The 23,369-nt window shown below is 48.3% G+C and overlaps 2 non-coding genes across 2 annotated transcripts; both read left to right on the plus strand.

The window, feature by feature from the left end:
* The first annotated feature begins 12,121 nt into the window (after positions 1–12,121).
* On the plus strand, positions 12,122–12,192 carry TRNAG-GCC (transfer RNA glycine (anticodon GCC)). Its single transcript has one exon. It is a non-coding gene; the product is annotated as a tRNA-Gly (tRNA).
* Positions 12,193–21,094: 8,902 nt separating this feature from the next.
* TRNAA-AGC (transfer RNA alanine (anticodon AGC)) lies at positions 21,095–21,167 on the plus strand. The gene has a single exon. It is a non-coding gene; the product is annotated as a tRNA-Ala (tRNA).
* The last annotated feature ends 2,202 nt before the right edge of the window (positions 21,168–23,369 follow it).

The following is a 23,369-nucleotide window of genomic DNA, read 5'->3' on the forward strand; positions in this document are numbered from 1 at the left end:
TTGGCACACAAGGACTAACACAAATCAGAAATTGCTTGCTTTGCCTGCGAGAAGTTGCGCAAGGCAGTGTTGGACCAAAGCAATCTATTACCCAAAGCATGGCCAGGCTTCCATGGCCAAGAGACAATATTCCATTAGTGCCAAAAGTGCAAGTGCCATGTAGAAGCTGAGAGGTTTCCACTGGTTTTATCACCACAATCAGGTCCCACTTCCTTGACACAGAAGTGTGACAGACCCCACCAGAACAGGGCATTTGGAGGCAACTAGGGGCTAGCCTTCTGCCCACTGATTAGGACCCACGGAGAGCGCAGATCATTCTCCAATGATGGACAACAACGTGATGAACGCTGAGAGCGAGGCTTGGATTACAACTCTGTATAAAGACAATAAATCTTCCCTTGTGGAGTGGATGGAAAGATGTAATATTAACCCTGTATAGGTCAATGGTCAGAGGAAATATGGTGGCCCTCATGCAGACTGGGTTGGAGAAGATCCTCTGTTTGGGACAGAAATATTTTTCAACAATCTCCCTCAAGAAATCTACGAATATGTCAATGAATTCCACAGTTCAGACTGTTGGCATATTGTAGGAGTTTTGTCTTAGGAGTGGACAGATGATACAAGCGAGAGCAAACACCTGAAAGACAGCATGTGTAAGGGACTTGGTGCATTGAGGGGTGGGTTTGTTGCCGGGCTGCCTGCGGTGCGCGCCCTGATTAATCAAAGCATTTTGTGGGTGAAAGAAAGCCCTTTGCCTAAGCAAGGAAACAGAGATTGCCAGAGGAAAAAGCCAACTTAGCAGAGGATGGTTTCGATCCATCGACCTCTGGGTTATGGGCCCAGCACGCTTCCGCTGCGCCACTCTGCTCCAGGCTGGAAGCAGCTGCAAAATTAGGAGGATGTAATATGCTACCGGTCCTATGGGACAAAAACTCCAGGAAATTCTTTGGCTGGGAGGCCACCTCGCCTGGCGCTTGACCGCCACTTTCCACATTCTGCTTATAGGAGGCTTTCAGCGGAAAAGATCTGTTCCTCTCTGTTTCAGGCAGCTCCTAGTGACTTTGTAGAGTCTCACATGAGGCCAATGTAGAGCCCCTCTAAAGATCTCCTACGGATGTGAATGGGGAGTGGGTCCATCCGGCAAAGTGGCAAGGTAGATTAATAGGCACTGCCATTGATTTAGACAAGTCAACCCCAAGTCAAAGGTGCTTAGAAAAAGCTCTGGCCCAGTCTTGGCTTTTCTTCTCCAATGGAAAGGCTTTCTAGCCTCAAAGACGCAATGGGATGTCCTACATTTTAACAGTGGTGGTGTGTGCGGCTGAAGAGAGGCATGTCTTTGGGTGGGCTTGACCCACATCTGAAGGTATTCACAGACATGGCTACCATGGCCTCAAGCAGGACTTTTTAGAACCTGCCAGGCGAGGGAAGCCACGCGTGCCCTGCCGAAGAGCATTGGTGGTTCAGTGGTAGAATTCTCACCTGCCACGCGGGAGGCCCGGGTCCGATTCCCTGCCAATGCAATCACGGTCGCTTTGTATTTAGCGCCCCACAGGTAGCTCACTTCCCCGCCGCCCCCCATATCCAGTACCTTGGAAGGTGTCAAGGCTCAAGTATATTGTCTAGAACCTGCTAGTCGCTGTGAAAGCTTTTCAAACCACCTCCTTCAAATGACATCATGGATAGCCATGGGGCCATACCCAAGGAAATGGTTGTTAATCGCCCACAGACCTGCTTGGAGGTGTGACTCTGCCACCAAGGGTTCCGTGGATAGCACCAGAAGCCTCACTACTGGCTGGAGAAGGAGCTTCTTCCCAAGGGATTCTGCTGTCCAAAGTCTCAGGAAAGAAAAAAGGGAACTCTGAGGAGGAAGAGCGAAAACCTTTGAAATTGGGAAAATGGAGGCTGTCTTGGTGTCTAGCGGCCAGAGCCTAACCCATCAATGCTGACATGGGGAGGTGCCTGGAGATAGAGCTATCTAACCTGGTAGGCGTTCTGCTGCCATCTGATGGTTGGTTTCCTGATTGCATTCTGGGTGTTTTTAACTGGGTGATCTTAGATGTATATACAGCATTTAAATGTGAAGCTGCAAGTAGTACAAAATGAGGAAATATATCTACGCTTTGAGTCTATGGAATGTAGACCTAATGTGTCATGTCAATAAGCAGCGTAGGGGGTAAAAAGGTGATTTTTAATCCTTTGCCCTTCAAGATTGCATCTCTGGCAACAGTGGTAGTGAGAGAGGCAATTGTTGGTGGTAGTGAAGGAGTTGATTGCTGGCAGGTGTTCTATAGTACTGGGATGCTGCATTGTGCTGTGCTGAATGAAACACAGTGACACAAAACAGATGGTGGACTTTATTCCGCGTAGCACATAAGAGAGCAGTGATCAACTAGAGCGCAAAAAGAAGACTTGAGCCATGGGGGATTAGCTCAAGTGGTAGAGCGCTCGCTTAGTATGCGAGAGGTAGCTGGATCAATGCCCGCATCCTCCAAAGGAGAGCCTTCACGTGGGGTGACCTGCTTTTGATTTTTTTTTTTTTCGGCAGGCTCAGCGCTGAGCGCTGTGGGAAAAGCCAACCCTCTCTAGTCAAAAGGCCAAGCAGGAGTCATCCTCGTAACATGTGCCATGGCGTTGACACTCTCGGGCACATGTGGCTTCAGCCAATACCTTGACACACAAGGACTAACACAAATCAGAAATTGCTTGCTTTGCCTGCGAGAAGTTGCGCAAGGCAGTGTTGGACCAAAGCAATCTATTACCCAAAGCATGGCCAGGCTTCCATGGCCAAGAGACAATATTCCATTAGTGCCAAAAGTGCAAGTGCCATGTAGAAGCTGAGAGGTTTCCACTGGTTTTATCACCACAATCAGGTCCCACTTCCTTGATACAGAAGTGTGACAGACCCCACCAGAACAGGGCATTTGGAGGCAACTAGGGGCTAGCCTTCTGCCCACTGATTAGGACCCACGGAGAGCGCAGATCATTCTCCAATGATGGACAACAACGTGATGAACGCTGAGAGCGAGGCTTGGATTACAACTCTGTATAAAGACAATAAATCTTCCCTTGTGGAGTGGATGGAAAGATGTAATATTAACCCTGTATAGGTCAATGGTCAGAGGAAATATGGTGGCCCTCATGCAGACTGGGTTGGAGAAGATCCTCTGTTTGGGACAGAAATATTTTTCAACAATCTCCCTCAAAAAATCCACGAAAATGTCAATGAATTCCACAGTTCAGACTGTTGGCATATTGTAGGAGTTTTATCTTAGGAGTGGACAGATGATACAAGCGAGAGCAAACACCTGAAAGACAGCATGTGTAAGGGACTTGGTGCATTGAGGGGTGGGTTTGTTGCCGGGCTGCCTGCGGTGCGCGCCCTGATTAATCAAAGCATTTTGTGGGTGAAAGAAAGCCCTTTGCCTAAGCAAGGAAACAGAGATTGCCAGAGGAAAAAGCCAACTTAGCAGAGGATGGTTTCGATCCATCGACCTCTGGGTTATGGGCCCAGCACGCTTCCGCTGCGCCACTCTGCTCCAGGCTGGAAGCAGCTGCAAAATTAGGAGGATGTAATATGCTACCGGTCCTATGGGACAAAAACTCCAGGAAATTCTTTGGCTGGGAGGCCACCTCGCCTGGCGCTTGACCGCCACTTTCCACATTCTGCTTACAGGAGGCTTTCAGCGGAAAAGATCTGTTCCTCTCTGTTTCAGGCAGCTCCTAGTGACTTTGTAGAGTCTCACATGAGGCCAATGTAGAGCCCCTCTAAAGATCTCCTACGGATGTGAATGGGGAGTGGGTCCATCCGGCAAAGTGGCAAGGTAGATTAATAGGCACTGCCATTGATTTAGACAAGTCAACCCCAAGTCAAAGGTGCTTAGAAAAAGCTCTGGCCCAGTCTTGGCTTTTCTTCTCCAATGGAAAGGCTTTCTAGCCTCAAAGACGCAATGGGATGTCCTACATTTTAACAGTGGTGGTGTGTGCGGCTGAAGAGAGGCATGTCTTTGGGTGGGCTTGACCCACATCTGAAGGTATTCACAGACATGGCTACCATGGCCTCAAGCAGGACTTTTTAGAACCTGCCAGGCGAGGGAAGCCACGCGTGCCCTGCCGAAGAGCATTGGTGGTTCAGTGGTAGAATTCTCACCTGCCACGCGGGAGGCCCGGGTCCGATTCCCTGCCAATGCAATCACGGTCGCTTTGTATTTAGCGCCCCACAGGTAGCTCACTTCCCCGCCGCCCCCCATATCCAGTACCTTGGAAGGTGTCAAGGCTCAAGTATATTGTCTAGAACCTGCTAGTCGCTGTGAAAGCTTTTCAAACCACCTCCTTCAAATGACATCATGGATAGCCATGGGGCCATACCCAAGGAAATGGTTGTTAATCGCCCACAGACCTGCTTGGAGGTGTGACTCTGCCACCAAGGGTTCCGTGGATAGCACCAGAAGCCTCACTACTGGCTGGAGAAGGAGCTTCTTCCCAAGGGATTCTGCTGTCCAAAGTCTCAGGAAAGAAAAAAGGGAACTCTGAGGAGGAAGAGCGAAAACCTTTGAAATTGGGAAAATGGAGGCTGTCTTGGTGTCTAGCGGCCAGAGCCTAACCCATCAATGCTGACATGGGGAGGTGCCTGGAGATAGAGCTATCTAACCTGGTAGGCGTTCTGCTGCCATCTGATGGTTGGTTTCCTGATTGCATTCTGGGTGTTTTTAACTGGGTGATCTTAGATGTATATACAGCATTTAAATGTGAAGCTGCAAGTAGTACAAAATGAGGAAATATATCTACGCTTTGAGTCTATGGAATGTAGACCTAATGTGTCATGTCAATAAGCAGCGTAGGGGGTAAAAAGGTGATTTTTAATCCTTTGCCCTTCAAGATTGCATCTCTGGCAACAGTGGTAGTGAGAGAGGCAATTGTTGGTGGTAGTGAAGGAGTTGATTGCTGGCAGGTGTTCTATAGTACTGGGATGCTGCATTGTGCTGTGCTGAATGAAACACAGTGACACAAAACAGATGGTGGACTTTATTCCGCGTAGCACATAAGAGAGCAGTGATCAACTAGAGCGCAAAAAGAAGACTTGAGCCATGGGGGATTAGCTCAAGTGGTAGAGCGCTCGCTTAGTATGCGAGAGGTAGCTGGATCAATGCCCGCATCCTCCAAAGGAGAGCCTTCACGTGGGGTGACCTGCTTTTGATTTTTTTTTTTTTCGGCAGGCTCAGCGCTGAGCGCTGTGGGAAAAGCCAACCCTCTCTAGTCAAAAGGCCAAGCAGGAGTCATCCTCGTAACATGTGCCATGGCGTTGACACTCTCGGGCACATGTGGCTTCAGCCAATACCTTGACACACAAGGACTAACACAAATCAGAAATTGCTTGCTTTGCCTGCGAGAAGTTGCGCAAGGCAGTGTTGGACCAAAGCAATCTATTACCCAAAGCATGGCCAGGCTTCCATGGCCAAGAGACAATATTCCATTAGTGCCAAAAGTGCAAGTGCCATGTAGAAGCTGAGAGGTTTCCACTGGTTTTATCACCACAATCAGGTCCCACTTCCTTGATACAGAAGTGTGACAGACCCCACCAGAACAGGGCATTTGGAGGCAACTAGGGGCTAGCCTTCTGCCCACTGATTAGGACCCACGGAGAGCGCAGATCATTCTCCAATGATGGACAACAACGTGATGAACGCTGAGAGCGAGGCTTGGATTACAACTCTGTATAAAGACAATAAATCTTCCCTTGTGGAGTGGATGGAAAGATGTAATATTAACCCTGTATAGGTCAATGGTCAGAGGAAATATGGTGGCCCTCATGCAGACTGGGTTGGAGAAGATCCTCTGTTTGGGACAGAAATATTTTTCAACAATCTCCCTCAAAAAATCCACGAAAATGTCAATGAATTCCACAGTTCAGACTGTTGGCATATTGTAGGAGTTTTGTCTTAGGAGTGGACAGATGATACAAGCGAGAGCAAACACCTGAAAGACAGCATGTGTAAGGGACTTGGTGCATTGAGGGGTGGGTTTGTTGCCGGGCTGCCTGCGGTGCGCGCCCTGATTAATCAAAGCATTTTGTGGGTGAAAGAAAGCCCTTTGCCTAAGCAAGGAAACAGAGATTGCCAGAGGAAAAAGCCAACTTAGCAGAGGATGGTTTCGATCCATCGACCTCTGGGTTATGGGCCCAGCACGCTTCCGCTGCGCCACTCTGCTCCAGGCTGGAAGCAGCTGCAAAATTAGGAGGATGTAATATGCTACCGGTCCTATGGGACAAAAACTCCAGGAAATTCTTTGGCTGGGAGGCCACCTCGCCTGGCGCTTGACCGCCACTTTCCACATTCTGCTTATAGGAGGCTTTCAGCGGAAAAGATCTGTTCCTCTCTGTTTCAGGCAGCTCCTAGTGACTTTGTAGAGTCTCACATGAGGCCAATGTAGAGCCCCTCTAAAGATCTCCTACGGATGTGAATGGGGAGTGGGTCCATCCGGCAAAGTGGCAAGGTAGATTAATAGGCACTGCCATTGATTTAGACAAGTCAACCCCAAGTCAAAGGTGCTTAGAAAAAGCTCTGGCCCAGTCTTGGCTTTTCTTCTCCAATGGAAAGGCTTTCTAGCCTCAAAGACGCAATGGGATGTCCTACATTTTAACAGTGGTGGTGTGTGCGGCTGAAGAGAGGCATGTCTTTGGGTGGGCTTGACCCACATCTGAAGGTATTCACAGACATGGCTACCATGGCCTCAAGCAGGACTTTTTAGAACCTGCCAGGCGAGGGAAGCCACGCGTGCCCTGCCAAAGAGCATTGGTGGTTCAGTGGTAGAATTCTCACCTGCCACGCGGGAGGCCCGAGTTCGATTCCCGGCCAATGCAATCACGGTCGCTTTGTATTTAGCGCCCCACAGGTAGCTCACTTCCCCGCCGCCCCCCATATCCAGTACCTTGGAAGGTGTCAAGGCTCAAGTATATTGTCTAGAACCTGCTAGTCGCTGTGAAAGCTTTTCAAACCACCTCCTTCAAATGACATCATGGATAGCCATGGGGCCATACCCAAGGAAATGGTTGTTAATCGCCCACAGACCTGCTTGGAGGTGTGACTCTGCCACCAAGGGTTCCGTGGATAGCACCAGAAGCCTCACTACTGGCTGGAGAAGGAGCTTCTTCCCAAGGGATTCTGCTGTCCAAAGTCTCAGGAAAGAAAAAAGGGAACTCTGAGGAGGAAGAGCGAAAACCTTTGAAATTGGGAAAATGGAGGCTGTCTTGGTGTCTAGCGGCCAGAGCCTAACCCATCAATGCTGACATGGGGAGGTGCCTGGAGATAGAGCTATCTAACCTGGTAGGCGTTCTGCTGCCATCTGATGGTTGGTTTCCTGATTGCATTCTGGGTGTTTTTAACTGGGTGATCTTAGATGTATATACATCATTTAAATGTGAAGCTGCAAGTAGTACAAAATGAGGAAATATATCTACGCTTTGAGTCTGTGGAATGTAGACCTAATGTGTCATGTCAATAAGCAGCGTAGGGGGTAAAAAGGTGATTTTTAATCCTTTGCCCTTCAAGATTGCATCTCTGGCAACAGTGGTAGTGAGAGAGGCAATTGTTGGTGGTAGTGAAGGAGTTGATTGCTGGCAGGTGTTCTATAGTACTGGGATGCTGCATTGTGCTGTGCTGAATGAAACACAGTGACACAAAACAGATGGTGGACTTTATTCCGCGTAGCACATAAGAGAGCAGTGATCAACTAGAGCGCAAAAAGAAGACTTGAGCCATGGGGGATTAGCTCAAGTGGTAGAGCGCTCGCTTAGTATGCGAGAGGTAGCTGGATCAATGCCCGCATCCTCCAAAGGAGAGCCTTCACGTGGGGTGACCTGCTTTTGATTTTTTTTTTTTTCGGCAGGCTCAGCGCTGAGCGCAGTGGGAAAAGCCAACCCTCTCTAGTCAAAAGGCCAAGCAGGAGTCATCCTCGTAACATGTGCCATGGCGTTGACACTCTCGGGCACATGTGGCTTCAGCCAATACCTTGACACACAAGGACTAAAACAAATCAGAAATTGCTTGCTTTGCCTGCGAGAAGTTGCGCAAGGCAGTGTTGGACCAAAGCAATCTATTACCCAAAGCATGGCCAGGCTTCCATGGCCAAGAGACAATATTCCATTAGTGCCAAAAGTGCAAGTGCCATGTAGAAGCTGAGAGGTTTCCACTGGTTTTATCACCACAATCAGGTCCCACTTCCTTGATACAGAAGTGTGACAGACCCCACCAGAACAGGGCATTTGGAGGCAACTAGGGGCTAGCCTTCTGCCCACTGATTAGGACCCACGGAGAGCGCAGATCATTCTCCAATGATGGACAACAACGTGATGAACGCTGAGAGCGAGGCTTGGATTACAACTCTGTATAAAGACAATAAATCTTCCCTTGTGGAGTGGATGGAAAGATGTAATATTAACCCTGTATAGGTCAATGGTCAGAGGAAATATGGTGGCCCTCATGCAGACTGGGTTGGAGAAGATCCTCTGTTTGGGACAGAAATATTTTTCAACAATCTCCCTCAAAAAATCTACGAAAATGTCAATGAAATCCACAGTTCAGACTGTTGGCATATTGTAGGAGTTTTGTCTTAGGAGTGGACAGATGATACAAGCGAGAGCAAACACCTGAAAGACAGCATGTGTAAGGGACTTGGTGCATTGAGGGGTGGGTTTGTTGCCGGGCTGCCTGCGGTGCGCGCCCTGATTAATCAAAGCATTTTGTGGGTGAAAGAAAGCCCTTTGCCTAAGCAAGGAAACAGAGATTGCCAGAGGAAAAAGCCAACTTAGCAGAGGATGGTTTCGATCCATCGACCTCTGGGTTATGGGCCCAGCACGCTTCCGCTGCGCCACTCTGCTCCAGGCTGGATGCAGCTGCAAAATTTGGAGGATGTAATATGCTACCGGTCCTATGGGACAAAAACTCCAGGAAATTCTTTGGCTGGGAGGCCACCTCGCCTGGCGCTTGACCGCCACTTTCCACATTCTGCTTATAGGAGGCTTTCAGCGGAAAAGATCTGTTCCTCTCTGTTTCAGGCAGCTCCTAGTGACTTTGTAGAGTCTCACATGAGGCCATTGTAGAGCCCCTCTAAAGATCTCCTACGGATGTGAATGGGGAGTGGGTCCATCCGGCAAAGTGGCAAGGTAGATTAATAGGCACTGCCATTGATTTAGACAAGTCAACCCCAAGTCAAAGGTACTTAGAAAAAGCTCTGGCCCAGTCTTGGCTTTTCTTCTCCAATGGAAAGGCTTTCTAGCCTCAAAGACGCAATGGGATGTCCTACATTTTAACAGTGGTGGTGTGTGCGGCTGAAGAGAGGCATGTCTTTGGGTGGGCTTGACCCACATCTGAAGGTATTCACAGACATGGCTACCATGGCCTCAAGCAGGACTTTTTAGAACCTGCCAGGCGAGGGAAGCCACGCATGCCCTGCCGAAGAGCATTGGTGGTTCAGTGGTAGAATTCTCACCTGCCACGCGGGAGGCCCGGGTTCGATTCCCTGCCAATGCAATCACAGTCGCTTTGTATTTAGCGCCCCACAGGTAGCTCACTTCCCCGCCGCCCCCGATATCCAGTACCTTGGAAGGTGTCAAGGCTCAAGTATAATGTCTAGAACCTGCTAGTCGCTGTGAAAGCTTTTCAAACCACCTCCTTCAAATGACATCATGGATAGCCATGGGGCCATACCCAAGGAAATGGTTGTTAATCGCCCACAGACCTGCTTGGAGGTGTGACTCTGCCACCAAGGGTTCCGTGGATAGCACCAGAAGCCTCACTACTGGCTGGAGAAGGAGCTTCTTCCCAAGGGATTCTGCTGTCCAAAGTCTCAGGAAAGAAAAAAGGGAACTCTGAGGAGGAAGAGCGAAAACCTTTGAAATTGGGAAAATGGAGGCTGTCTTGGTGTCTAGCGGCCAGAGCCTAACCCATCAATGCTGACATGGGGAGGTGCCTGGAGATAGAGCTATCTAACCTGGTAGGCGTTCTGCTGCCATCTGATGGTTGGTTTCCTGATTGCATTCTGGGTGTTTTTAACTGGGTGATCTTAGATGTATATACAGCATTTAAATGTGAAGCTGCAAGTAGTACAAAATGAGGAAATATATGTACGCTTTGAGTCTGTGGAATGTAGACCTAATGTGTCATGTCAATAAGCAGCGTAGGGGGTAAAAAGGTGATTTTTAATCCTTTGCGCTTCAAGATTGCATCTCTGGCAACAGTGGTAGTGAGAGAGGCAATTGTTGGTGGTAGTGAAGGAGTTGATTGCTGGCAGGTGTTCTATAGTACTGGGATGCTGCATTGTGCTGTGCTGAATGAAACACAGTGACACAAAACAGATGGTGGACTTTATTCCGCGTAGCACATAAGAGATCAGTGATCAACTAGAGCGCAAAAAGAAGACTTGAGCCATGGGGGATTAGCTCAAGTGGTAGAGCGCTCACTTAGCATGCGAGAGGTAGCGGGATCAATGCCCGCATCCTCCAAAGGAGAGCCTTCACGTGGGGTGACCTGCTTTTGATTTTTTTTTTTTTCAGCAGGCTCAGAGCTGAGCGCTGTGGGAAAAGCCAACCCTCTCTAGTCAAAAGGCCAAGCAGGAGTCATCCTCGTAACATGTGCCATGGCGTTGACACTCTCGGGCACATGTGGCTTCAGCCAATACCTTGACACACAAGGACTAACACAAATCAGAAATTGCTTGCTTTGCTTGCGAGAAGTTGCGCAAGGCAGTGTTGGACCAAAGCAATCTATTACCCAAAGCATGGCCAGGCTTCCATGGCCAAGAGACAATATTCCATTAGTGCCAAAAGTGCAAGTGCCATGTAGAAGCTGAGAGGTTTCCACTGGTTTTATCACCACAATCAGGTCCCACTTCCTTGACACAGAAGTGTGACAGACCCCACCAGAACAGGGCATTTGGAGGCAACTAGGGGCTAGCCTTCTGCCCACTGATTAGGGCCCACGGAGAGCGCAGATCATTCTCCAATGATGGACAACAACGTGATGAACGCTGAGAGCGAGGCTTGGATTACAACTCTGTATAAAGACAATAAATCTTCCCTTGTGGAGTGGATGGAAAGATGTAATATTAACCCTGTACAGGTCAATGGTCAGAGGAAATATGGTGGCCCTCATGCAGACTGGGTTGGAGAAGATCCTCTGTTTGGGACAGAAATATTTTTCAACAATCTCCCTCAAGAAATCTACGAATATGTCAATGAATTCCACAGTTCAGACTGTTGGCATATTGTAGGAGTTTTGTCTTAGGAGTGGACAGATGATACAAGCGAGAGCAAACACCTGAAAGACAGCATGTGTAAGGGACTTGGTGCATTGAGGGGTGGGTTTGTTGCCGGGCTGCCTGCGGTGCGCGCCCTGATTAATCAAAGCATTTTGTGGGTGAAAGAAAGCCCTTTGCCTAAGCAAGGAAACAGAGATTGCCAGAGGAAAAAGCCAACTTAGCAGAGGATGGTTTCGATCCATCGACCTCTGGGTTATGGGCCCAGCACGCTTCCGCTGCGCCACTCTGCTCCAGGCTGGAAGCAGTTGCAAAATTAGGAGGATGTAATATGCTACCGGTCCTATGGGACAAAAACTCCAGGAAATTCTTTGGCTGGGAGGCCATCTCGCCTGGCGCTTGACCGCCACTTTCCACATTCTGCTTATAGGAGGCTTTCAGCGGAAAAGATCTGTTCCTCTCTGTTTCAGGCAGCTCCTAGTGACTTTGTAGAGTCTCACATGAGGCCATTGTAGAGCCCCTCTAAAGATCTCCTACGGATGTGAATGGGGAGTGGGTCCATCCGGCAAAGTGGCAAGGTAGATTAATAGGCACTGCCATTGATTTAGACAAGTCAACCCCAAGTCAAAGGTACTTAGAAAAAGCTCTGGCCCAGTCTTGGCTTTTCTTCTCCAATGGAAAGGCTTTCTAGCCTCAAAGACGCAATGGGATGTCCTACATTTTAACAGTGGTGGTGTGTGCGGCTGAAGAAAGGCATGTCTTTGGGTGGGCTTGACCCACATCTGAATGTATTCACAGACATGGCTACCATTGCCTCAAGCAGGACTTTTTAGAACCTGCCAGGCGAGGGAAGCCACACGTGCCCTGCCGAAGAGCATTGGTGGTTCAGTGGTAGAATTCTCGCCTGCCACGCGGGAGGCCCGGGTTCGATTCCCGGCCAATGCAATCACGGTCGCTTTGTATTTAGCGCCCCACAGGTAGCTCACTTCCCCGCCGCCCCCGATATCCAGTACCTTGGAAGGTTTCAAGGCTCAAGTATATTGTCTAGAACCTGCTAGTCGCTGTGAAAGCTTTTCAAACCACCTCCTTCAAATGACATCATGGATAGCCATGGGGCCATACCCAAGGAAATGGTTGTTAATCGCCCACAGACCTGCTTGGAGGTGTGACTCTGCCACCAAGGGTTCCGTGGATAGCACCAGAAGCCTCACTACTGGCTGGAGAAGGAGCTTCTTCCCAAGGGATTCTGCTGTCCAAAGTCTCAGGAAAGAAAAAAGGGAACTCTGAGGAGGAAGAGCGAAAACCTTTGAAATTGGGAAAATGGAGGCTGTCTTGGTGTCTAGCGGCCAGAGCCTAACCCATCAATGCTGACATGGGGAGGTGCCTGGAGATAGAGCTATCTAACCTGGTAGGCGTTCTGCTGCCATCTGATGGTTGGTTTCCTGATTGCATTCTGGGTGTTTTTAACTGGGTGATCTTAGATGTATATACAGCATTTAAATGTGAAGCTGCAAGTAGTACAAAATGAGGAAATATATCTACGCTTTGAGTCTGTGGAATGTAGACCTAATGTGTCATGTCAATAAGCAGCGTAGGGGGTAAAAAGGTGATTTTTAATCCTTTGCGCTTCAAGATTGCATCTCTGGCAACAGTGGTAGTGAGAGAGGCAATTGTTGGTGGTAGTGAAGGAGTTGATTGCTGGCAGGTGTTCTATAGTACTGGGATGCTGCATTGTGCTGTGCTGAATGAAACACAGTGACACAAAACAGATGGTGGACTTTATTCCGCGTAGCACATAAGAGATCAGTGATCAACTAGAGCGCAAAAAGAAGACTTGAGCCATGGGGGATTAGCTCAAGTGGTAGAGCGCTCACTTAGCATGCGAGAGGTAGCGGGATCAATGCCCGCATCCTCCAAAGGAGAGCCTTCACGTGGGGTGACCTGCTTTTGATTTTTTTTTTTTTCAGCAGGCTCAGAGCTGAGCGCTGTGGGAAAAGCCAACCCTCTCTAGTCAAAAGGCCAAGCAGGAGTCATCCTCGTAACATGTGCCATGGCGTTGACACTCTCGGGCACATGTGGCTTCAGCCAATACCTTGACACACAAGGACTAACACAAATCAGAAATTGCTTGCTTTGCTTGCGAGAAGTTGCGCAAGGCAGTGTTGGACCAAAGCAATCTATTACCCAAAGCATGGCCAGGCTTCCATGGCCAAGAGACAATATTCCATTAGTGCCAAAAGTGCAAGTGCCATGTAGAAGCTGAGAGGTTTCCACTGGTTTTATCACCACAATCAGGTCCCACTTCCTTGACACAGAAGTGTGACAGACCCCACCAGAACAGGGCATTTGGAGGCAACTAGGGGCTAGCCTTCTGCCCACTGATTAGGGCCCACGGAGAGCGCAGATCATTCTCCAATGATGGACAACAACGTGATGAACGCTGAGAGCGAGGCTTGGATTACAACTCTGTATAAAGACAATAAATCTTCCCTTGTGGAGTGGATGGAAAGATGTAATATTAACCCTGTACAGGTCAATGGTCAGAGGAAATATGGTGGCCCTCATGCAGACTGGGTTGGAGAAGATCCTCTGTTTGGGACAGAAATATTTTTCAACAATCTCCCTCAAGAAATCTACGAATATGTCAATGAATTCCACAGTTCAGACTGTTGGCATATTGTAGGAGTTTTGTCTTAGGAGTGGACAGATGATACAAGCGAGAGCAAACACCTGAAAGACAGCATGTGTAAGGGACTTGGTGCATTGAGGGGTGGGTTTGTTGCCGGGCTGCCTGCGGTGCGCGCCCTGATTAATCAAAGCATTTTGTGGGTGAAAGAAAGCCCTTTGCCTAAGCAAGGAAACAGAGATTGCCAGAGGAAAAAGCCAACTTAGCAGAGGATGGTTTCGATCCATCGACCTCTGGGTTATGGGCCCAGCACGCTTCCGCTGCGCCACTCTGCTCCAGGCTGGAAGCAGCTGCAAAAATAGGAGGATGTAATATGCTACCGGTCCTATGGGACAAAAACTCCAGGAAATTCTTTGGCTGGGAGGCCACCTCGTCTGGCGCTTGACCGCCACTTTCCACATTCTGCTTATAGGAGGCTTTCAGCGGAAAAGATCTGTTCCTCTCTGTTTCAGGCAGCTCCTAGTGACTTTGTAGAGTCTCACATGAGGCCAATGTAGAGCCCCTCTAAAGATCTCCTACGGATGTGAATGGGGAGTGGGTCCATCCGGCAAAGTGGCAAGGTAGATTAATAGGCACTGCCATTGATTTAGACAAGTCAACCCCAAGTCAAAGGTGCTTAGAAAAAGCTCTGGCCCAGTCTTGGCTTTTCTTCTCCAATGGAAAGGCTTTCTAGCCTCAAAGACGCAATGGGATGTCCTACATTTTAACAGTGGTGGTGTGTGCGGCTGAAGAGAGGCATGTCTTTGGGTGGGCTTGACCCACATCTGAAGGTATTCACAGACATGGCTACCATGGCCTCAAGCAGGACTTTTTAGAACCTGCCAGGCGAGGGAAGCCACGCGTGCCCTGCCAAAGAGCATTGGTGGTTCAGTGGTAGAATTCTCACCTGCCACGCGGGAGGCCCGAGTTCGATTCCCGGCCAATGCAATCACGGTCGCTTTGTATTTAGCGCCCCACAGGTAGCTCACTTCCCCGCCGCCCCCCATATCCAGTACCTTGGAAGGTGTCAAGGCTCAAGTATATTGTCTAGAACCTGCTAGTCGCTGTGAAAGCTTTTCAAACCACCTCCTTCAAATGACATCATGGATAGCCATGGGGCCATACCCAAGGAAATGGTTGTTAATCGCCCACAGACCTGCTTGGAGGTGTGACTCTGCCACCAAGGGTTCCGTGGATAGCACCAGAAGCCTCACTACTGGCTGGAGAAGGAGCTTCTTCCCAAGGGATTCTGCTGTCCAAAGTCTCAGGAAAGAAAAAAGGGAACTCTGAGGAGGAAGAGCGAAAACCTTTGAAATTGGGAAAATGGAGGCTGTCTTGGTGTCTAGCGGCCAGAGCCTAACCCATCAATGCTGACATGGGGAGGTGCCTGGAGATAGAGCTATCTAACCTGGTAGGCGTTCTGCTGCCATCTGATGGTTGGTTTCCTGATTGCATTCTGGGTGTTTTTAACTGGGTGATCTTAGATGTATATACATCATTTAAATGTGAAGCTGCAAGTAGTACAAAATGAGGAAATATATCTACGCTTTGAGTCTGTGGAATGTAGACCTAATGTGTCATGTCAATAAGCAGCGTAGGGGGTAAAAAGGTGATTTTTAATCCTTTGCCCTTCAAGATTGCATCTCTGGCAACAGTGGTAGTGAGAGAGGCAATTGTTGGTGGTAGTGAAGGAGTTGATTGCTGGCAGGTGTTCTATAGTACTGGGATGCTGCATTGTGCTGTGCTGAATGAAACACAGTGACACAAAACAGATGGTGGACTTTATTCCGCGTAGCACATAAGAGAGCAGTGATCAACTAGAGCGCAAAAAGAAGACTTGAGCCATGGGGGATTAGCTCAAGTGGTAGAGCGCTCGCTTAGTATGTGAGAGGTAGCTGGATCAATGCCCGCATCTTCCAAAGGAGAGCCTTCACGTGGGGTGACCTGCTTTTGATTTTTTTTTTTTTCGGCAGGCTCAGCGCTGAGCGCAGTGGGAAAAGCCAACCCTCTCTAGTCAAAAGGCCAAGCAGGAGTCATCCTCGTAACATGTGCCATGGCGTTGACACTCTCGGGCACATGTGGCTTCAGCCAATACCTTGACACACAAGGACTAAAACAAATCAGAAATTGCTTGCTTTGCCTGCGAGAAGTTGCGCAAGGCAGTGTTGGACCAAAGCAATCTATTACCCAAAGCATGGCCAGGCTTCCATGGCCAAGAGACAATATTCCATTAGTGCCAAAAGTGCAAGTGCCATGTAGAAGCTGAGAGGTTTCCACTGGTTTTATCACCACAATCAGGTCCCACTTCCTTGATACAGAAGTGTGACAGACCCCACCAGAACAGGGCATTTGGAGGCAACTAGGGGCTAGCCTTCTGCCCACTGATTAGGACCCACGGAGAGCGCAGATCATTCTCTAATGATGGACAACAACGTGATGAACGCTGAGAGCGAGGCTTGGATTACAACTCTGTATAAAGACAATAAATCTTCCCTTGTGGAGTGGATGGAAAGATGTAATATTAACCCTGTATAGGTCAATGGTCAGAGGAAATATGGTGGCCCTCATGCAGACTGGGTTGGAGAAGATCCTCTGTTTGGGACAGAAATATTTTTCAACAATCTCCCTCAAAAAATCTACGAAAATGTCAATGAAATCCACAGTTCAGACTGTTGGCATATTGTAGGAGTTTTGTCTTAGGAGTGGACAGATGATACAAGCGAGAGCAAACACCTGAAAGACAGCATGTGTAAGGGACTTGGTGCATTGAGGGGTGGGTTTGTTGCCGGGCTGCCTGCGGTGCGCGCCCTGATTAATCAAAGCATTTTGTGGGTGAAAGAAAGCCCTTTGCCTAAGCAAGGAAACAGAGATTGCCAGAGGAAAAAGCCAACTTAGCAGAGGATGGTTTCGATCCATCGACCTCTGGGTTATGGGCCCAGCACGCTTCCGCTGCGCCACTCTGCTCCAGGCTGGAAGCAGCTGCAAAATTAGGAGGATGTAATATGCTACCGGTCCTATGGGACAAAAAGTCCAGGAAATTCTTTGGCTGGGAGGCCACCTCGCCTGGCGCTTGACCGCCACTTTCCACATTCTGCTTATAGGAGGCTTTCAGCGGAAAAGATCTGTTCCTCTCTGTTTCAGGCAGCTCCTAGTGACTTTGTAGAGTCTCACATGAGGCCAATGTAGAGCCCCTCTAAAGATCTCCTACGGATGTGAATGGGGAGTGGGTCCATCCGGCAAAGTGGCAAGGTAGATTAATAGGCACTGCCATTGATTTAGACAAGTCAACCCCAAGTCAAAGGTGCTTAGAAAAAGCTCTGGCCCAGTCTTGGCTTTTCTTCTCCAATGGAAAGGCTTTCTAGCCTCAAAGACGCAATGGGATGTCCTACATTTTAACAGTGGTGGTGTGTGCGGCTGAAGAGAGGCATGTCTTTGGGTGGGCTTGACCCACATCTGAAGGTATTCACAGACATGGCTACCATGGCCTCAAGCAGGACTTTTTAGAACCTGCCAGGCGAGGGAAGCCACGCGTGCCCTGCCAAAGAGCATTGGTGGTTCAGTGGTAGAATTCTCACCTGCCACGCGGGAGGCCCGAGTTCGATTCCCGGCCAATGCAATCACGGTCGCTTTGTATTTAGCGCCCCACAGGTAGCTCACTTCCCCGCCGCCCCCGATATCCAGTACCTTGGAAGGTGTCAAGGCTCAAGTATATTGTCTAGAACCTGCTAGTCGCTGTGAAAGCTTTTCAAACCACCTCCTTCAAATGACATCATGGATAGCCATGGGGCCATACCCAAGGAAATGGTTGTTAATCGCCCACAGACCTGCTTGGAGGTGTGACTCTGCCACCAAGGGTTCCGTGGATAGCACCAGAAGCCTCACTACTGGCTGGAGAAGGAGCTTCTTCCCAAGGGATTCTGCTGTCCAAAGTCTCAGGAAAGAAAAAAGGGAACTCTGAGGAGGAAGAGCGAAAACCTTTGAAATTGGGAAAATGGAGGCTGTCTTGGTGTCTAGCGGCCAGAGCCTAACCCATCAATGCTGACATGGGGAGGTGCCTGGAGATAGAGCTATCTAACCTGGTAGGCGTTCTGCTGCCATCTGATGGTTGGTTTCCTGATTGCATTCTGGGTGTTTTTAACTGGGTGATCTTAGATGTATATACATCATTTAAATGTGAAGCTGCAAGTAGTACAAAATGAGGAAATATATCTACGCTTTGAGTCTGTGGAATGTAGACCTAATGTGTCATGTCAATAAGCAGCGTAGGGGGTAAAAAGGTGATTTTTAATCCTTTGCCCTTCAAGATTGCATCTCTGGCAACAGTGGTAGTGAGAGAGGCAATTGTTGGTGGTAGTGAAGGAGTTGATTGCTGGCAGGTGTTCTATAGTACTGGGATGCTGCATTGTGCTGTGCTGAATGAAACACAGTGACACAAAACAGATGGTGGACTTTATTCCGCGTAGCACATAAGAGAGCAGTGATCAACTAGAGCGCAAAAAGAAGACTTGAGCCATGGGGGATTAGCTCAAGTGGTAGAGCGCTCGCTTAGTATGCGAGAGGTAGCTGGATCAATGCCCGCATCCTCCAAAGGAGAGCCTTCACGTGGGGTGACCTGCTTTTGATTTTTTTTTTTTTCGGCAGGCTCAGCGCTGAGCGCAGTGGGAAAAGCCAACCCTCTCTAGTCAAAAGGCCAAGCAGGAGTCATCCTCGTAACATGTGCCATGGCGTTGACACTCTCGGGCACATGTGGCTTCAGCCAATACCTTGACACACAAGGACTAACACAAATCAGAAATTGCTTGCTTTGCCTGCGAGAAGTTGCGCAAGGCAGTGTTGGACCAAAGCAATCTATTACCCAAAGCATGGCCAGGCTTCCATGGCCAAGAGACAATATTCCATTAGTGCCAAAAGTGCAAGTGCCATGTAGAAGCTGAGAGGTTTCCACTGGTTTTATCACCACAATCAGGTCCCACTTCCTTGATACAGAAGTGTGACAGACCCCACCAGAACAGGGCATTTGGAGGCAACTAGGGGCTAGCCTTCTGCCCACTGATTAGGACCCACGGAGAGCGCAGATCATTCTCCAATGATGGACAACAACGTGATGAACGCTGAGAGCGAGGCTTGGATTACAACTCTGTATAAAGACAATAAATCTTCCCTTGTGGAGTGGATGGAAAGATGTAATATTAACCCTGTATAGGTCAATGGTCAGAGGAAATATGGTGGCCCTCATGCAGACTGGGTTGGAGAAGATCCTCTGTTTGGGACAGAAATATTTTTCAACAATCTCCCTCAAAAAATCCACGAAAATGTCAATGAATTCCACAGTTCAGACTGTTGGCATATTGTAGGAGTTTTGTCTTAGGAGTGGACAGATGATACAAGCGAGAGCAAACACCTGAAAGACAGCATGTGTAAGGGACTTGGTGCATTGAGGGGTGGGTTTGTTGCCGGGCTGCCTGCGGTGCGCGCCCTGATTAATCAAAGCATTTTGTGGGTGAAAGAAAGCCCTTTGCCTAAGCAAGGAAACAGAGATTGCCAGAGGAAAAAGCCAACTTAGCAGAGGATGGTTTCGATCCATCGACCTCTGGGTTATGGGCCCAGCACGCTTCCGCTGCGCCACTCTGCTCCAGGCTGGAAGCAGCTGCAAAATTAGGAGGATGTAATATGCTACCGGTCCTATGGGACAAAAACTCCAGGAAATTCTTTGGCTGGGAGGCCACCTCGCCTGGCGCTTGACCGCCACTTTCCACATTCTGCTTATAGGAGGCTTTCAGCGGAAAAGATCTGTTCCTCTCTGTTTCAGGCAGCTCCTAGTGACTTTGTAGAGTCTCACATGAGGCCAATGTAGAGCCCCTCTAAAGATCTCCTACGGATGTGAATGGGGAGTGGGTCCATCCGGCAAAGTGGCAAGGTAGATTAATAGGCACTGCCATTGATTTAGACAAGTCAACCCCAAGTCAAAGGTGCTTAGAAAAAGCTCTGGCCCAGTCTTGGCTTTTCTTCTCCAATGGAAAGGCTTTCTAGCCTCAAAGACGCAATGGGATGTCCTACATTTTAACAGTGGTGGTGTGTGCGGCTGAAGAGAGGCATGTCTTTGGGTGGGCTTGACCCACATCTGAAGGTATTCACAGACATGGCTACCATGGCCTCAAGCAGGACTTTTTAGAACCTGCCAGGCGAGGGAAGCCACGCGTGCCCTGCCAAAGAGCATTGGTGGTTCAGTGGTAGATTTCTCGCCTGCCACACGGGAGGCCCGGGTTCGATTCCCGGCCAATGCAATCACGGTCGCTTTGTATTTAGCGCCCCACAGGTAGCTCACTTCCCCGCTGCCCCCGATATCCAGTACCTTGGAAGGTGTCAAGGCTCAAGTATATTGTCTAGAACCTGCTAGTCGCTGTGAAAGCTTTTCAAACCACCTCCTTCAAATGACATCATGGATAGCCATGGGGCCATACCCAAGGAAATGGTTGTTAATCGCCCACAGACCTGCTTGGAGGTGTGACTCTGCCACCAAGGGTTCCGTGGATAGCACCAGAAGCCTCACTACTGGCTGGAGAAGGAGCTTCTTCCCAAGGGATTCTGCTGTCCAAAGTCTCAGGAAAGAAAAAAGGGAACTCTGAGGAGGAAGAGCGAAAACCTTTGAAATTGGGAAAATGGAGGCTGTCTTGGCGTCTAGCGGCCAGAGCCTAACCCATCAATGCTGACATGGGGAGGTGCCTGGAGATAGAGCTATCTAACCTGGTAGGCGTTCTGCTGCCATCTGATGGTTGGTTTCCTGATTGCATTCTGGGTGTTTTTAACTGGGTGATCTTAGATGTATATACAGCATTTAAATGTGAAGCTGCAAGTAGTACAAAATGAGGAAATATATCTACGCTTTGAGTCTGTGGAATGTAGACCTAATGTGTCATGTCAATAAGCAGCGTAGGGGGTAAAAAGGTTATTTTTAATCCTTTGCCCTTCAAGATTGCATCTCTGGCAACAGTGGTAGTGAGAGAGGCAATTGTTGGTGGTAGTGAAGGAGTTGATTGCTGGCAGGTGTTCTATTGTACTGGGATGCTGCATTGTGCTGTGCTGAATGAAACACAGTGACACAAAACAGATGGTGGACTTTATTCCGCGTAGCACATAAGAGAGCAGTGATCAACTAGAGCGCAAAAAGAAGACTTGAGCCATGGGGGATTAGCTCAAGTGGTAGAGCGCTCGCTTAGCATGCGAGAGGTAGCGGGATCAATGCCCGCATCCTCCAAAGGAGAGCCTTCACGTGGGGTGACCTGCTTTTGATTTTTTTTTTTTTCGGCAGGCTCAGCGCTGAGCGCTGTGGGAAAAGCCAACCCTCTCTAGTCAAAAGGCCAAGCAGGAGTCATCCTCGTAACATGTGCCATGGCGTTGACACTCTCGGGCACATGTGGCTTCAGCCAATACCTTGACACACAAGGACTAACACAAATCAGAAATTGCTTGCTTTGCCTGCGAGAAGTTGCGCAAGGCAGTGTTGGACCAAAGCAATCTATTACCCAAATTATGGCCAGGCTTCCATGGCCAAGAGACAATATTCCATTAGTGCCAAAAGTGCAAGTGCCATGTAGAAGCTGAGAGGTTTCCACTGGTTTTATCACCACAATCAGGTCCCACTTCCTTGACACAGAAGTGTGACAGACCCCACCAGAACAGGGCATTTGGAGGCAACCAGGGGCTAGCCTTCTGCCCACTGATTAGGGCCCACGGAGAGCGCAGATCATTCTCCAATGATGGACAACAACGTGATGAACGCTGAGAGCGAGGCTTGGATTACAACTCTGTATAAAGACAATAAATCTTCCCTTGTGGAGTGGATGGAAAGATGTAATATTAACCCTGTACAGGTCAATGGTCAGAGGAAATATGGTGGCCCTCATGCAGACTGGGTTGGAGAAGATGCTCTGTTTGGGACAGAAATATTTTTCAACAATCTCCCTCAAGAAATCTACGAATATGTCAATGAATTCCACAGTTCAGACTGTTGGCATATTGTAGGAGTTTTGTCTTAGGAGTGGACAGATGATACAAGCGAGAGCAAACACCTGAAAGACAGCATGTGTAAGGGACTTGGTGCATTGAGGGGTGGGTTTGTTGCCGGGCTGCCTGCGGTGCGCGCCCTGATTAATCAAAGCATTTTGTGGGTGAAAGAAAGCCCTTTGCCTAAGCAAGGAAACAGAGATTGATGATTATAGATCCTCCTGCGCTTCTATGGATAGTTCCCCCTCCTAATAAGTAAGCTGCTGACACTCCAACCAATAACCTAATCAGTGTAAAAATCTGTATACATTAGTGTAGCGCTCTAAGAAATGTCATAAAAACCATAAAAAAAAAAAAAAAAAAAAAAAAAAAAAAAAAAAAAATAAAAAATATTAAATCAAATGTGACCAGTGCTGTAATCTCCACAGTGCTCTTATGCCACTAATAGCACTAGAAACGGACAAACCCAACAATATCAGAATATGCAGTATACAGTATATATTAAATGTGACAAGTGCTGAAATCTTCTCAGTGCTCTAGTAATACTGAGTAAAAAATAAAAAGATAAAAAATAAGATAAAAGTGATAGTGTCACTCCAAACGATAAATAAATCAAATAGGTAACAGGTGACAGTGCCACTTCAACTTCATTCAATGTCCAATTTTCCTTATTCGCATTCTTCTATTTAAAGTGTTCTTGATAACCATGCATAGTGTGTATAGGTAGTGCCACACGTGAACCAACACACTCTTATCCACTTTGGCTGAAATGCCTGCTCACCTCCTTCCTGCGACCCCAAGGGGCCCACAAGCCTTTAGGATCACCCTGGATCCTCAGGATTCCTGGTAATGGCACCTTCCTGATATTCCTCCTATCAGGTCTCCTCCACTCCTTCACTGCTATGCCTCCCAGATTCCTCACCACCGGTTGTCTGTAAGCTCTCTCTCACAAAGACAGTGAGTAGAAAAACAGATCCTCCATTGTGTAGTATTTTCCAATCAAATAGGGTTTATTAATAAATAGTAGTAACAGGTGACTTACATTCTGTTTGCACAGTCCCAATGTATTCCTCTCAGGGTAAAACTGCAACCTCTTAGTAATGACTTCCTGATAACCAGGAAAATGGCGTCCCACACCGGAAGTGCGACACTCCGGATACCGGAAGTAGCGTCTATGTTTTGCCTACGCGTTACGTCACGTACCTCGTGACTTCTTCTGGGTATCGCTATGGAGACGCTGCCTCCTTTTATATAGTGCGGTGGAGCCAACTATCCCGCCCTTTAATCCCGTTCTAATTGCGGCCGCCATTTTCTTGGAGACTATTTAGCAGAGACATGCCTAGTAATCCTCTGCTAGTACAATAAATCCTCTTGTAAATCATAGGATCGCAAACTAACACATATAAAGGCTATCTACTACAAACTAGCCCCTATATCGCATATCTAATACAAC

This window comes from Staurois parvus, unplaced genomic scaffold (genome assembly GCF_062004578.1).
Source record: "Staurois parvus isolate SC_StPar_1 unplaced genomic scaffold, SC_StPar_1.0 ptg001181l, whole genome shotgun sequence".
NCBI classification, from domain to species: Eukaryota; Metazoa; Chordata; class Amphibia; order Anura; family Ranidae; genus Staurois; species Staurois parvus.